The following is a 14,844-nucleotide window of genomic DNA, read 5'->3' as shown; positions in this document are numbered from 1 at the left end:
ATTTGAGGAGCGCAGACATGTCGGGGGATTAAAGATAGGGAAGGGCGAGGCCATGGAGGGATTTGTAAACGAGGATGAGAATTTTGAAATGAAGACGCTGCTTAACCGGGAAGCAATGTAGGTCAGTGAGCACAGGGGTGATGGGTGAGCGTGACTTGGTGCGAGTTAGGACACAGGCCGGCAAATTTTGGATGACCTCAAGTTTAAGTAGGGTAGAATGTGGGAGGCTAGCCAGGAATACCGGTCAGTTAAGGAAATATCCCACCGTTAGATTGTTTGTGCAGGCTAAAATACAGTCCATTTATTTACAAAATACACAGGGAACAAAAATATACAGGATTCAAACGCATAATAGGTGTACAGAGCCACGGATCATGAGGTATAGATTGATAGGAACAGGAGGAGGCCATTCAGCCCCTCAAGCCTGTCCCACTATTCAATTAGACCATGACTGATCTGTACCTCAACCCCAGTTACCCATCTTTGCCCCGTATCCCTTGATACCCCAACCCAACAAAAATCTAGCGATCCAGGCATTGAAAATTCAATCGTCCCAGCATCCACAGCCTTTTGGATAAATTTCAGATTTCCACTGCCCTTTGTGTGAAAAAATGATTCTTGGTTTCATTCCTAAATAGTCTAATTCTAATTTGAGGATTATACCCTCTTTGTCTGGATTTCCCCACCAGAGTAAATAGCTTCTCTGTATCTGCCCTATCAAATCACTTTATCATTTTAACCAACCTGATTAGATCACCCCAGACATGGCTGAAAGAGGGGCAGGTTTGGCAGATCAATATTCCTGGTTACAGGATATTTAGACAAGATAGAGAGGGGGATAAAAAGAGGGGGGGTGGTCGCAGTATTGATTAAAGAAACTATTACAGCTGTGAGGAGGGATGATATGTTACAGGGATCATCAAATGAGGCCACAAGGGTTGAATTGAAAAATAAAAAAGCGGCGATCACACTGCTGGGTGTGTATTATAAACCCCCCAAACAGTGGGAGGGAGATAGAGGAGCAAATATGTAGGCAAATTGCTGTGAAGTCCAAAAACCATAGGGTAGCAATAGTAGGGGATTTTAACTATCCTAATATTGATTGGGACAAATTTAGTGTGAAGGGTATAGAGGGTGCAGAATTCTTAAAATGCATTCAAGAGTCAGTATGTAACAATCCTGGTTCTGGATTCAGTTTTGGAGAATGAAGCTGGGCAGCTTGAAGGGGTATTAGTGGGGGAGCACTTGGGTGCCAGTAACCATAATTCATTCAGATTCAAGTTGGTTATGGATAAGGACAAGGATAAGCCTGGAATAAAAGTCCCAAATTGGGGAAAGCTAACTTTGCTAAGTTGAGAAGTGATTTGGCCACAGCTACTTGTGGGTAAATCAGTGTCGGAACAGTGGGAGGAATTCAAGGAGGAGATCCGGAATGCTCAGGCTAAACATGTGCCCTTAAAGAAAAAGGGTGGGAATAACAATTCGAGAGCCCCCTGGATGTCCAGGGACTTACAGGGGAGGATAAAGAAAAAAAGGGAAGCTTATGTCATATACTGACAGCTAAATACTGTAGAATCTTTGGAGGAATATAGAAAGTTAAGAGATAAAATTAAAAAGGATATTAGGAATACTAAGAGAGAGCATGAAAAATTTTTGGCCAATAAAATTAAGGAAAACCTAAGATGTTCTACAAATATATGAAGAGTAAGAGGGTAACTAAAGAAAGGGTAGGGCCTATTAGAAACCATGAGGGTAATCTTTGTGTGGAGGTGGAAGATGTTGCCAAGGTTCTTAATGAATACTTTCATCTGTTTTCACAAAGGAAAGGGGCAATGCAGATACTGCTATCGAGGAGGAGTGTGATATTCTGGATGAAATAAACATAGTGAGAGAGGAGGCATTAAGGGGTTTAGCAGTTATGAAAGTAGATAAGTCCCCAGGCCCGGATGAAATGTATCCCAAGCTGTTGAGCGAATTAAAAGAGTGAATAGCAGAGGCCTTGACCATCATTTTCCAGTCCTCTTTGGATCTGGGCATGGTGCCGGAGGATTGGAGGACTGCTAATGTAGTACCCTTGTTGAAGAAGTGAGAAAGGGATAGGCCGAGTAATTACAGGCCTGTCAGCCTAACCTCAGTGGTGGGAAAATTATTGGAAAAAATCCTGAAAGACAGGATAAATCTACATTTGGACAGGCAAGAATTAATTAGGGACAGTCAGCACGGATTTGTTAAGGGAAGATCGTGTTTGACTAACCTGATTGAATTTTTTGAGGAGGTAACCAAGAGGGTCGATGAGGGTAGTGCATACGATGTAGTGTATATGGACTTTAGCAAAGCTTTTGATAAGGTCCCACATGGTAGACTGGTCACGAAGGTTAAAGCCCATGGGATACAGGGAAAAGTGGCAAGTTGGATCCAAAATTGGCTTGGAGGTAGGAAGTAAACGGTAATGGCTGATGGATGTTTTTGTGACTGGAAGGATGTTTCCAGTGGGGTTCCGCAGGGCTCAGTACTGGGTCCTTTGCTTTTTGTGGTATATATCAACGGTTTAGATTTGAATATAGGGAGTATGATTAAGAAGTTTGCAGATGACACTAAAATTGGCTGTATGGTTGATAATGAAAAGGAAAGTCATGGACTGCAGGATGATATCAATCTACTGGTTAGGTGGGCAGAGGAGTGGCAAATGGAATTTAATTCGGAGAAGTGTGAGGTATGCACTTTGGGAGGGCTAATAAGGAAAGGATATGCACATTAAGCAGTAGGCCATTTAATAGTGTAGATGAACAAAGGGACCTTGGAGTGCTTGTCCACAGATCCCTGAAAGTAGCAGGCCAGGTAGATAAGGTGGTTAAGAAGGCTTACGGAATGCTTGCCTTGAAGTTATGCTTAAATTGTATAATGCTCTGGTTAGGCCACAGCTGGAGTACTGCATGGTCGCTGTAGTATAGGAAGGATGTGATTGCACTAGAGACGATGAAGAGGAGATTTACTAGGATACTGCCCGGAATGGAGAATCTTAGCTATGAGGACAGATTGGATAGGCTGGGTTTGTTTTCATTGGAACAGAGAAGGTTGAGAGGAGATTTCATTGAGGTGTACAAAATTTTGAGGGGCCTGGACATAATAGATAACAAGGGCCTATTTCCATTGGTGGAGGGGTCAATTACGAGGGGGCATAGTTTTAAGGTGGTTGGTGGAAGGTTCAGGGCGGATTTGAGGGGGAGGGGGCTTCTTCACGCAGAGGGTTATGGGGATCTGGAATTCGCTGCCTGGAAGGGTGGCGGATGCAGAAACCCTCACCACAATTAAAAGGTTCTTAAAGTGCTGTAACCTGCAGGGCTACGGATCTAGAGCAGGTAATTGGGATTAGACTGGATAACCTTTTGTTGGACGGTGCAGATACGATGGTAAGTAACTGCAGGGAATCGAATACGGCCAGGGTGATCTCCTGGACTAGTTTCGATCGCCTGGATGAGTGGGAGAGGAATTTTCCCAGGTTTTCTTTCCCTTATTGGCCTGGGTTTTTATCTGGTTTTTGCTTGTCCCAGCATTCTTCTGAATTCCAATGAGTAGAGGCCCAACCTACTCAACCTTTCCTCATAAGTCAACTCCCCCATCTCCGGAATCAACCTAGTGAACCTTCTCTGAACTGCCTCCAAAGCAAGTATATCCTTTCTTAAATATGGAAACCAAAACTGCACGCAGTATTCCAGGTGTGGCCTCACCAATACCCTGTAAAACTGTAGCAAGACTTCCCTGCTTTTATACTCCAACCCTTTGCAATAAAGCCCAAGATTCCATTGGCCTTCCTGATCACTTGCTGTACCTACATACTACCCTTTTGTGTTTCATGCACAAGTACACCCAGGCCCCGTTGTACTGCAGCACTTTGCAATTTTTCTCCATTTAAATAATAACTTGCTCTTTGATTTTTTTTCTGCCAAAGTGCATAACTTTCCAACATTATACTCCATGTGCCAAATTTTTGCCCACTCACTTAGCCTGTCCATGTCCTTTTGCAGGTTTTTTGTGTCCTCACACATTGCTTTTCCTCCTATCTTTGTATCGTCAGCAAACTTGGCTACGTTACTCTCAGTCCCTTCTTCCAAGTCATTAATATAGATTGTAAATATTTGGGGTCCCAGCACTGATCCCTGCGACACCCCACTAGTTACTAATTGCCAACCCGAGAATGAACCATTTATCCCGACTCTCTATTTTCTGTTAGTTAGCCAATCCTCTATCCATGCTAATATATTACCCCCAACCCCGTGAACTTTTATCTTATGCAGTAACCTTTTATGTGGCACCTTGTCAAATGCCTTCTGGAAGTCCAAACACACCACATCCACTGGTTCCCCTTTATCCACCCTCAAAGAATTACATCCTCAAAGAATTCTAGCAATTTTGTCAAACATGACTTCCCCTTCATAAATCCATGCTGACTCTGCCTGACTGAATTTTGCTTTTCCCAATGTCCTGCTACTGCTTCTTTAATAATGGACTCCAATATTTTCCCAAACATAGATGTTAGGCTAACTGGTCTATAGTTTCCTGCTTTTTGTCTGCCTCCTTTTTTAAATAGGGGTGTTACATTTGCAGTTTTCCAATCTGCTGGGACCTCCCCAGAATCCAGGGAATTTTGGTAAATTACAACCAATGCATCCACGATCCCTGCCGCTACTTCTCTTAAGACCCTAGGATGCAAGCCATCAGGTCCAGGGGATTTATTTTCCTTTAGTCCCATTATCTTACTGAATACCACCTCCTTAGTGATTGTGATTGTGCTAAGTTCCTCCTCTAAGTCTTTTCTTTTCTAAAGAAAAAAGCTTCAACCTGTTCAATTTTTCCTAATAGCTGCAATCTCTCAGTTCTGGTAACATCCTTGTAAATCCTGTTTGCATGTTCTCCAGTGTTTCTGTCCTTTTCATAGTATGGAGATCTGAACTGTGCACAGTACTCGAAATGCGGCCTGACCAGGGTCCCATACAAGTTTAACATAACGAGAATACAATTCAAGTTTGTGCAACCAATCCTCGTAATTCTCGTAAGTCGAGGAGGCGGGGGCTCGGAGCAGCGCGAGTCCGGGGTCGGCGAGAGGCCTATAAAGGCCAGCGGGAGTCGAGCAGTTCGAGCAGTCAGTCGAGGAGGCGGGGGCTCGGAGCAGCGCGAGTCCGGGGTCGGCGAGAGGCCTATAAAGGCCAGCGGGAGTCGAGCAGTTCGAGCAGTCAGTCGAGGAGGCGGGAGCTCGGAGCAGCACGAGTCCGGGGTCGGCGAGAGGCGTGCCGGTGCAGCTACAGGGAGAAGGCAAAGAAAGAAACAACGGTGACGTCACAGCCTAGGGGGTAAGTGATTGGCTGGTGATTGGTGAATAATTTTTCTTTTTCTTCGTATATCAGTCAGTAACTTTTAACATTGTTGTTGCCAATTTAAGTGTATCTAAGGGTTAAGTCATGGCAGGAGAGCTCGGTCGGCTGTTATGCTCCTCCTGTACCATGTGGGAACTCAGGGACACTTCCGGTGTCCCTGACGACTACGTGTGCGGGAAGTGTGTCCACCTCAAGCTCCTGACTGTCCGCGTTGCGGAGTTGGAGCTGAGGGTGGATTCGCTCTGGAGCATCCACGATGCTGAGAATGACGTGAGTATCACGTGCAGTGAGTTGGTCTTACCGCAGGGAAAGGGTCCACAGCCAGCTAGGGAATGGAAGACCAGCAGGAAGAGTAGTGCAAGGAAGGTAGTACAGGGGTCCCCTGTGGTCATCCCCCTGCAAAACAGATACACTGTTTTGAGTACTGTTGAGGGGGATGACTCATCAGGGGAGGGCAGCAGCAGCCAAGTTCATGGCACCGTGGCTGGCTCTGCTGCACAGGAGGGCAAGAAAAAGAGTGGGACAGCAATAGTGATAGGGGATTCAATGGTGAGGGGAATAGATAGGCGTTTCTGCGGCCGCGACCGAGACTCCAGGATGGTATGTTGCCTCCCTGGTGCAAGGGTCAAGGATGTCTTGGAGCAGGTGCAGGACATTCTGAAATGGGAGGGAGAACAGCCAGTTGTCGTGGTGCACATTGGTACCAACGACATAGGTAAAAAAAAGGGATGAGGTCCTACGAAACGAATTTAAGGAGCTAGGAGCTAAATTAAAAAGTAGGACCTCAAAAGTAGTAATCTCGGGATTGCTACCAGTGCCACGTGATAGTCAGAGTAGGAATCGCAGGATAGCGCAGATGAATACGTGGCTTGAGCAGTGGTGCAGCAGGGAGGGATTCAAATTCCTGGGGCATTGGGACCGGTTCTGGGGGAGGTGGGACCAGTACAAACCGGACGGTCTGCACCTGGGCAGGACCGGAACCAATGTCCTAGGGGGAGTGTTTGCTAGTGCTGTTGGGGAGGATTTAAACTAATATGGCAGGGGGATGGGAACCAATGCAGGGAGACAGAGGGAAACAAAAAGGAGGCAAAAGCAAAAGACAGAAAGGAGATGAGGAAAAGTGGAGGGCGGAGAAACCCAAGACAAAGAACAAAAAGGGCCACTGTACAGCAAAATTCTAAAAGGACAAAGGGTGTTCAAAAAACAAGCCTGAAGGCTTTGTGTCTTAATGCAAGGAGTATCCGCAATAAGGTGGTTGAATTAATTGTGCAAATAGATGTTAATAAATATGATGTGATTGGGATTACGGAGACGTGGCTCCAGGATGATCAGGGCTGGGAACTCAACATTCAGGGGTATTCAACATTCAGGAAGGATAGAATAAAAGGAAAAGGAGGTGGGGTAGCATTGTTGGTTAAAGAGGAGATTAATGCAATAGTTAGGAAAGACATTAGCTTGGATGATGTGGAATCTATATGGGTAGAGCTGCAGAACACCAAAGGGCAAAAAACGTTAGTAGGAGTTGTGTACAGACCTCCAAACAGTAATAGGGATGTTGGGGAGGGCATCAAACAGGAAATTAGGGGTGCATGCAATAAAGGTGTAGCAGTTATAATGGGTGACTTTAATATGCACATAGATTGGGCTAACCAAACTGGAAGCAATACGGTGGAGGAGGATTTCCTGGAGTGCATAAGGGATGGTTTTCTAGACCAATATGTTGAGGAACCAACTAGGGGGGAGGCCATCTTAGACTGGGTGTTGTGTAATGAGAGAGGATTAATTAGCAATCTCATTGTGCGAGGCCCCTTGGGGAAGAGTGACCATAATATGGTGGATTTCTGCATTAGGATGGAGAATGAAACAGTAAATTCAGAGACCATGGTCCAGAACTTAAAGAAGGGTAACTTTGAAGGTATGAGGCGTGAATTGGCTAGGATAGATTGGCGAATGATACTTAGGGGGTTGACTGTGGATGGGCAATGGCAGACATTTGGAGACCGCATGGATGAATTACAACAATTGTACATTCCTGTCTGGCGTAAAAATAAAAAAGGGAAGGTGGCTCAACCGTGGCTATCTAGGGAAATCAGGGATAGTATTAAAGCCAAGGAAGTGGCATACAAATTGGCCAGAAATAGCAGCGAACCCGGGGACTGGGAGAAATTTAGAACTCAGCAGAGGAGGACAAAGGGTTTGATTAGGGCAGGGAAAATGGAGTACGAGAAGAAGCTTGCAGGGAACATTAAGGTGGATTGCAAAAGTTTCTATAGGTATGTAAAGAGAAAAAGGTTAGTAAAGACAAACGTGGGTCCCCTGCAGTCAGAATCAGGGGAAGTCATAACGGGGAACAAAGAAATGGCAGACCAATTGAACAAGTACTTTGGTTCGGTATTCACTAAGGAGGATACTAACAACCTTCCGGATATAAAAGGGGTCAGAGGGTCTAGTAAGGAGGGGGAACTGAGGGAAATCTTTATTAGTCGGGAAATTGTGTTGGGGAAATTGATGGGATTGAAGGCCGATAAATCCCCAGGGCCTGATGGACTGCATCCCAGAGTACTTAAGGAGGTGGCCTTGGAAATAGCGGATGCATTGACAGTCATTTTCCAACATTCCATTGACTCTGGATCAGTTCCTATCGAGTGGAGGGTAGCCAATGTAACCCCACTTTTTAAAAAAGGAGGGAGAGAAAGCAGGGAATTATAGACCGGTCAGCCTGACATCAGTAGTGGGTAAAATTATGGAATCAATTATTAAGGATGTCATAGCAGCGCATTTGGAAAATGGTGACATGATAGGTCCAAGTCAGCATGGATTTGTGAAAGGGAGATCATGCTTGACAAATCTTCTGGAATTTTTTGAGGATGTTTCCAATAAAGTGGACAAAGGAGTACCAGTTGATGTGGTATATTTGGACTTTCAGAAGGCTTTCATCAAGGTCCCACACAAGAGATTAATGTGCAAAGTTAAAGCACATGGGATTGGGGGTAGTGTGCTGACGTGGATTGAGAACTGGTTGTCAGACAGAAAGCAAAGAGTAGGAGTAAACGGGTACTTTTCAGAATGGCAGGCAGTGACTAGTGGGGTGCCGCAAGGTTCTGTGCTGGGGCCCCAGCTGTTTACATTGTACATTAATGATTTAGACGAGGGGATTAAATGCAGTATCTCCAAATTTGCGGATGACACTAAGTTGGGTGGCAGTGTGAGCTGCGAGGAGGATGCTATTAGGCTGCAGAGTGACTTGGATAGGTTAGGTGAGTGGGCAAATGCATGGCAGATGAAGTATAATGTGGATAAATGTGAGGTTATCCACTTTGGTGGTAAAAACAGAGAGACAGACTATTATCTGAATGGTGACAGATTAGGAAAAGGGAAGGTGCAACGAGACCTGGGTGTCATGGTACATCAGTCATTGAAGGTTAGCATGCAGGTACAGCAGGCGGTTAAGAAAGCAAATGGCATGTTGGCCTTCATAGCGAGGGGATTTGAATACAGGGGCAGGGAGGTGTTGCTACAGTTGTACAGGGCCTTGGTGAGGCCACACCTGGAGTATTGTGTACAGTTTTGGTCTCCTAACTTGAGGAAGGACATTCTTGCTATTGAGGGAGTGCAGCGAAGATTCACCAGACTGATTCCCGGGATGGCGGGACTGACCTATCAAGAAAGACTGGATCAACTGGGCTTGTATTCACTGGAATTCAGAAGAATGAGAGGGGACCTCATAGAAACGTTTAAAATTCTGACGGGTTTAGACAGGTTAGATGCAGGAAGAATGTTCCCAATGTTGGGGAAGTCCAGAACCAGGGGTCACAGTCTGAGGATAAGGGGTAAGCCATTTAGGACCGAGATGAGGAGAAACTTCTTCACCCAGAGAGTGGTGAACCTGTGGAAATCTCTACCACAGAAAGTAGTTGAGGCCAATTCACTAAATATATTCAAAAGGGAATTAGATGAAGTCCTTACTACTCGGGGGATCAAGGGTTATGGCGAGAAAGCAGGAAGGGGGTACTGAAGTTTCATGTTCAGCCATGAACTCATTGAATGGCGGTGCAGGCTAGAAGGGCTGAATGGCCTGCTCCTGCACCTATTTTCTATGTTAAGCCTTTAATCCCGGTATCATTCTGGAGAATCTGCACTGCATCCTCTCAAAGGCCAATATATCTTTCCTGAGGTGCGGTGCCCAAAACTGAACACGGGTCTGACCAAGGCTCGGTACAACTAAAGCAGAACTTCCTCCCTTGTGTACTCCCTCCCCTGTGTACTCCCTCCCCTGTGTACTCCCTCCACTCTGTACTCCCTCCCCTGTGTACTCCCTCCCCTGTGTACTCTCTCCACTCTGTACTCCCTCCCCTGTGTACTCCCTCCCCTGTGTACTCCCTCCACTCTACTCCCTCCCCTGTGTACTCCCTCCCCTGTGTACTCCCTCCACTCTGTACTCCCTCCCCTGTGTACTCCCTCCACTCTGTACTCCCTCCACTCTGTACTCCCTCCCCTGTGTACTCCCTCCCCTGTGTACTCCCTCCACTCTACTCCCTCCCCTGTGTACTCCCTCCCCTGTGTACTCCCTCCACTCTGTACTCCCTCCCCTGTGTACTCCCTCCCCTGTGTACTCCCTCCACTCTGTACTCCCTCCACTCTCTACTCCCTCCCCTGTGTACTCTCTGAAAGCCCGGTCGCAAAGCCCAGGTGGGATCCTCGGGTAGCCGTTTGCGGCGGCGCTTCCAAATAGCACCGGGGAGAGGTGCGCCAACATGTAACGGCGCGGATTGCGTTACCGTTGGACGTTCAGCTCTCTCCTGACCCGTACGCCGTGCCTAGAATAGCGACTGGTCACACCTGTCGGTGCAGCCCTGCCAGCAGCGGTAAGTGTGAAAACTTGCCAAAAGGGTAAGTTAGAGTTTTTATTTTTTACTTTTTTTCACCGATTCGATAGATTAGATCTTGTAAATGGTTTTGGAATGTTTTTTGCAATTTTCCCCCCCTCCCAAGGCCTCTCTCGCAGCGCTCCCGGCCCCGGACTAAATTTGGCAAAACTCGCAATTTTTGCGCCCTAATGCTTGTGCAACGCTCTCATTACCGACGTAAAGACCCAAAGTTCGGGCTAAAAACGATAAGTTTCACGTATCGATACCGTCTTCACCGAAAAACCCCGAGAGCCGAAAATCCGGCCCTTTGTACTAGCTTTTAGTGATTTATGTAAATGGACACCCAATTTTTGCCACTAGTTATGTCCCTTTGTAACTTCTGGCTCCCATCCACACAACTTATTATTCCTCCTGTAGAAACGGACAGGTCTGCCGTTTTCTGGTTTTACTATCCCCCCTTCTAAATAATGAGTTAATGGCCTGGAAATCCCGGCCTCTCGGGTCGGTACGGGGCGTGTACGGGGTGTGTACGGGGTATGTACAGGGCATGTACGGAGTGTGTACAGGGCATGTAAGGAGCCTGTACGGGGTGTGTACAGAGTGTGTACGGGGTGTGTATGGGCTGTGCACGGCGTGTGTACAGAGCGTGTACGGAACGAGTACGGGGTGTGTACGGAACGAGTACGGGGTGTGTATGGGGCGTGTACGGGGTTTGTACAGGGTGTGTACGGGGCGTGCACGGTGTGTGTACAGGCGTGTACAGGGTCCGTACAGAGTGTGTACGGGGCGTGTACGGGGTGTGTACGGAGCGTGTACGGAGCGTGTACGGGGCGTGTACGGAGCGTGTACGGGGTGTGTACGGGGCGTGTACGGGGTGTGTACGGAGCGTGTACGGAGCGTGTACGGGGCGTGTACGGAGCGTGTACGGGGTGTGTACGGGGCGTGTATGGACCCGGGAAGGCATCAAAAAAGCCGGTTTCCAGTGCACAATGCGCATGCGCTGAAAACCGGCTTTTCCATCCGTCAAGCTGGAGCTCGACAGATTCTCCGTATCTCGGGAGCGAGAACATTTGCACGGGCAAGATTGCGGGATTTACCCATATCTTGTCCAGAAAATGTCCTCAAAACACTTGCACCTGATAAAAGCAGGCATATAGACTACTTTCACAGGCGTAAGAGTTTTAAAACATACAAAAACAGAATAAAATTAAATTGAAAAACCACATTTTATTGTTAAAAACTCTGTCCACTAATGTAAATTTATTTTTAACGCTAATTACAAAAATTTTTTTAAAAATCAGAAAAAAAAATATTTTTTAAGAACTGTATTAACTTTAATTTCAATTCATTTTAATTATGTGAGGTATTTTTTTTTTATTATGGTGTTTAGTGTGTTTGTGTTTTTTCCCATGAACAGCAATGAGAACTGGTAGATACGGAGTTCCCATTGCTATTAATGGAAAGCTGTGGAATACTGTACCTGATTGGTTGAGCAGTCACACGTTCGTCTGAAAGGCCTCCGAACAGAATTTCAGGACCATTCAATATCTGCAAAGCTGGATACACTACTCTCTATTCCTTCATCCAAGTTATTGATGTGTGTGGTGAAAGGCTGAGGCCCCAGACAGAGCCACATGTCACATGTCACATCCCAACAGTATCTCTCAACCAAATACCAACTCAAATCACAAAGTTATCTCCAATTCCGTGAGCTCTCATTTTTTCTAATAATCTCTTGTGTGGAACTTAATCAAATACATTCTGGAAGTCCGCAGAGAGCCGCCAAAGACACAACCCTATCCACCATGCCAGTGACCTCACTAGATCAGTCAGACATGACCTACCCTTCACACTTCCATGCTGAGGCTGGTTTTCCAAGCGTTGTCACTCTGTCCATGGTAACACATCCCAGTAACTTCCCCACAACTGATTCTATACGGACAGGTCTGTAGTTTCCTGATTTCTTTCTCCCTTCTTAAATAATGGATTGATATTTGCAATTTTCCAAACCAAAGACACACTTTCTCAATCCAGGGAGATTTGGAAAATTATGACGAACTCATCTGCAATTTTCTCACCATCAGGTCCCAGAGATTTGTCTGCCTCACATCCTATTATTTTCTCCATTACCATCTTAAAAATGTATCTTAAATGAACTAAGTTTCTCCCCTTAGGTTGTTTTTGTTTCCCCTGTACCACTGCTATGTTGTCCTCTTCCTCCACTGTGAGAATGGATACAAAGTCTACATTTAACAAGTCTGCCATTTCCTTATTGTCCATTATACACATAGTGGTTATGTCGTAAAAACCCATCTGGTTCACTAAGCTCCTTCAGGGAAGGAAATCTGCCATCCTTACCCGGTCTGGCCTATAGGTGACTCCAGACCCACAGCAATGTGGTTGACTCTTAACTGCCCTCTGAAAGACCCAGCGAGACACTCCGTTGTACACAATCGCTACAAGAAACAATAACAAGAATAAAACCGGACAGACCTCCCGGCATCGACCTCGGCACCGGTTTCAGACACGACAACGGCACACCCAGCCCAGTCGACCCGGCAAAGTCCTCCTCACTAATACCCGGGGACTCGTGCCAAAACTGGGAGAGCTGTCCCACAGACTGGTCAAGCAACAGCCTAACAATCATACTCTCAGAATCATACCTTTCAGTCAATGGCACAGACTCCTCCATCACCATCCCTGGGTATGTCCTGTCCCACCGGCAGGACAGACCCACCAGGGGTGGCGGCACAATGGTATACAGTCGGGAGGGAGTGGCCCTGGGAACCCTCAACATTGACTCTGGACACCATGAAGTATCATGGCTTCAGGTCAAGCATGATTACCACCTATGGCCCTCCCTCAGCTGATGAATCAGTACTCCTCCATGTTGAACACCACTTGGAAGAAGTATTGAGAGTAGCAAGGGCACAGAATGTACTCTGGGTGGGGGACTTCAATGTCCATCATCAAGAGTGGCTCGGTAGCACCACTACTGACCGAGCTGGCCGAGTCCTGAAGGACATAGCTGCCAGACTGGGCCTGACGCAGGTGGTGAGAGAACCAACACGAGGGAAAAACCTACTTGACCTCGTACTCACCAACATACCTGTCACAGATGCATCTGCCGATGATAGTATTGGTAGCAGTGACCACCGCACAGTCATTGTGGAGACAAAGTCCTGTCTTCACACTGAGGGCACCCTCCATCGTGTTGTGTGGCACTACTACCATGCTAAATGGAATAGATTCAGAACAGATCTAGCAGCTCAAAACTGGGCATCCATGAGGTGCTGTGGGCCATCAGCAGCAGCAGAATTATATTTCACCACAATCTGTAACCTTATGGCCTGGCATATCCCTCACTCTACCATTACCATCAGGCCAGGGTAACCAACCCTGGTTCAATGAGCAGTGTAGAGGAGTATGCCAGGAGCAGCACCAGGCGTAAACATAGAGAAACATAGAAACATAGAAAATAGGTGCAGGAGCAGGCCATTCAGCCCTTCTAGCCTGCACCGCCATTCAATGAGTTCATGGCTGAACATGAAACTTCAGTACCCCCTTCCTGCTTTCTCGCCATAACCCTTGATCCCCAAAAATTTGTCCTTCGAACCTGAAAATGAGGTGCCAACCTGGAGAAGCTGCAACATAGGACTACATGCATGCTAAATAGCAGAAGCGGCTTGGTATAGACAGAGCTAATCGATCCCACAATCAATGGATCAGATCAAAGTTCTGTAGTCTTGCCTCATCCAGTCGTGAATTGTGGTGGACAATTAAACAACTAACGGGAGGAGGAGGCTCCAGGAATACCCCCATCTTCAATGATAATGGAGCCTAGCACATGAGTGCAAAAGACTAGGCTGAAGCGTTTGCAACCATTTTCAGCCAAAAGTGCCGAGTGGATGATCCATCTTGGCCTCCTCCTGAGGTCCCCACCATCACAGAAGCCAGTCTTCAGCCAATTCGATTCACTCCAAGTGATATCAAGAAATGGCTGAGCGCACTGGATACAGCAAAGGCAATGGGCCCCGACAACATCCCGGCTGTTGTGCTGAAGACTTGTGCTCCAGAACTAGCCGCTCCTCTAGCCAAGCTGTTCCAGTACAGCTACAACACTGGCATCTACCCGACAAAATTGCCGAGGTATGTCCTGTCCACAAAAAGCAGGACATATAAGTCTGCTCTCAATCATCAGCAAAGTGATGGAAGGTGACGTCGACAGTGCTATCAAATGACACTTACTCACCAATAACCTGCTCACCGATGTCCAGTCTGGGTTCCTCCAGGACCTCTTTGCTCTAGACCTCATTACAGCCTCGGTCCAAACATGGATAAAAGAGCTGAATTCCAGAGGTGAGGTGAGAGTGACTGCCCTCGACATCAAGGTAGCATTTGACCAAGTGTGGCATCAAGGAGCCCGAGTAAACTGAAGTCAATGGGAATCAGGGGGAAAACTCTCCACTGGCTGGAGTCATACCTAGCACAAAGGAAGATGGAAGACCCTGAAATGAGCTTCCGACTACATATCCATGGCACATCTAAGATTGCCTATTTCCACTTCCGTAACATTGCCCATCTCCATCCTTGTGTGAGGAGGA

General features: G+C 46.6%; 1 protein-coding gene across 1 annotated transcript in view; it reads right to left on the bottom strand.

Moving 5' to 3' along the window:
- The window catches only part of LOC139276360 (pannexin-3-like), a 79,322-nt gene that overhangs the window by 19,281 nt on the left and 45,197 nt on the right, over positions 1–14,844 (bottom strand). The gene's annotated exons all lie outside the window — the stretch shown is intronic.

Source organism: Pristiophorus japonicus, chromosome 11 (genome assembly GCF_044704955.1).
Source record: "Pristiophorus japonicus isolate sPriJap1 chromosome 11, sPriJap1.hap1, whole genome shotgun sequence".
Lineage (NCBI taxonomy): Eukaryota > Metazoa > Chordata > Chondrichthyes > Pristiophoridae > Pristiophorus > Pristiophorus japonicus.
Note: the sequence above shows the minus strand (reverse complement) of the source record. Positions and strands in the feature narration are given on the sequence as shown.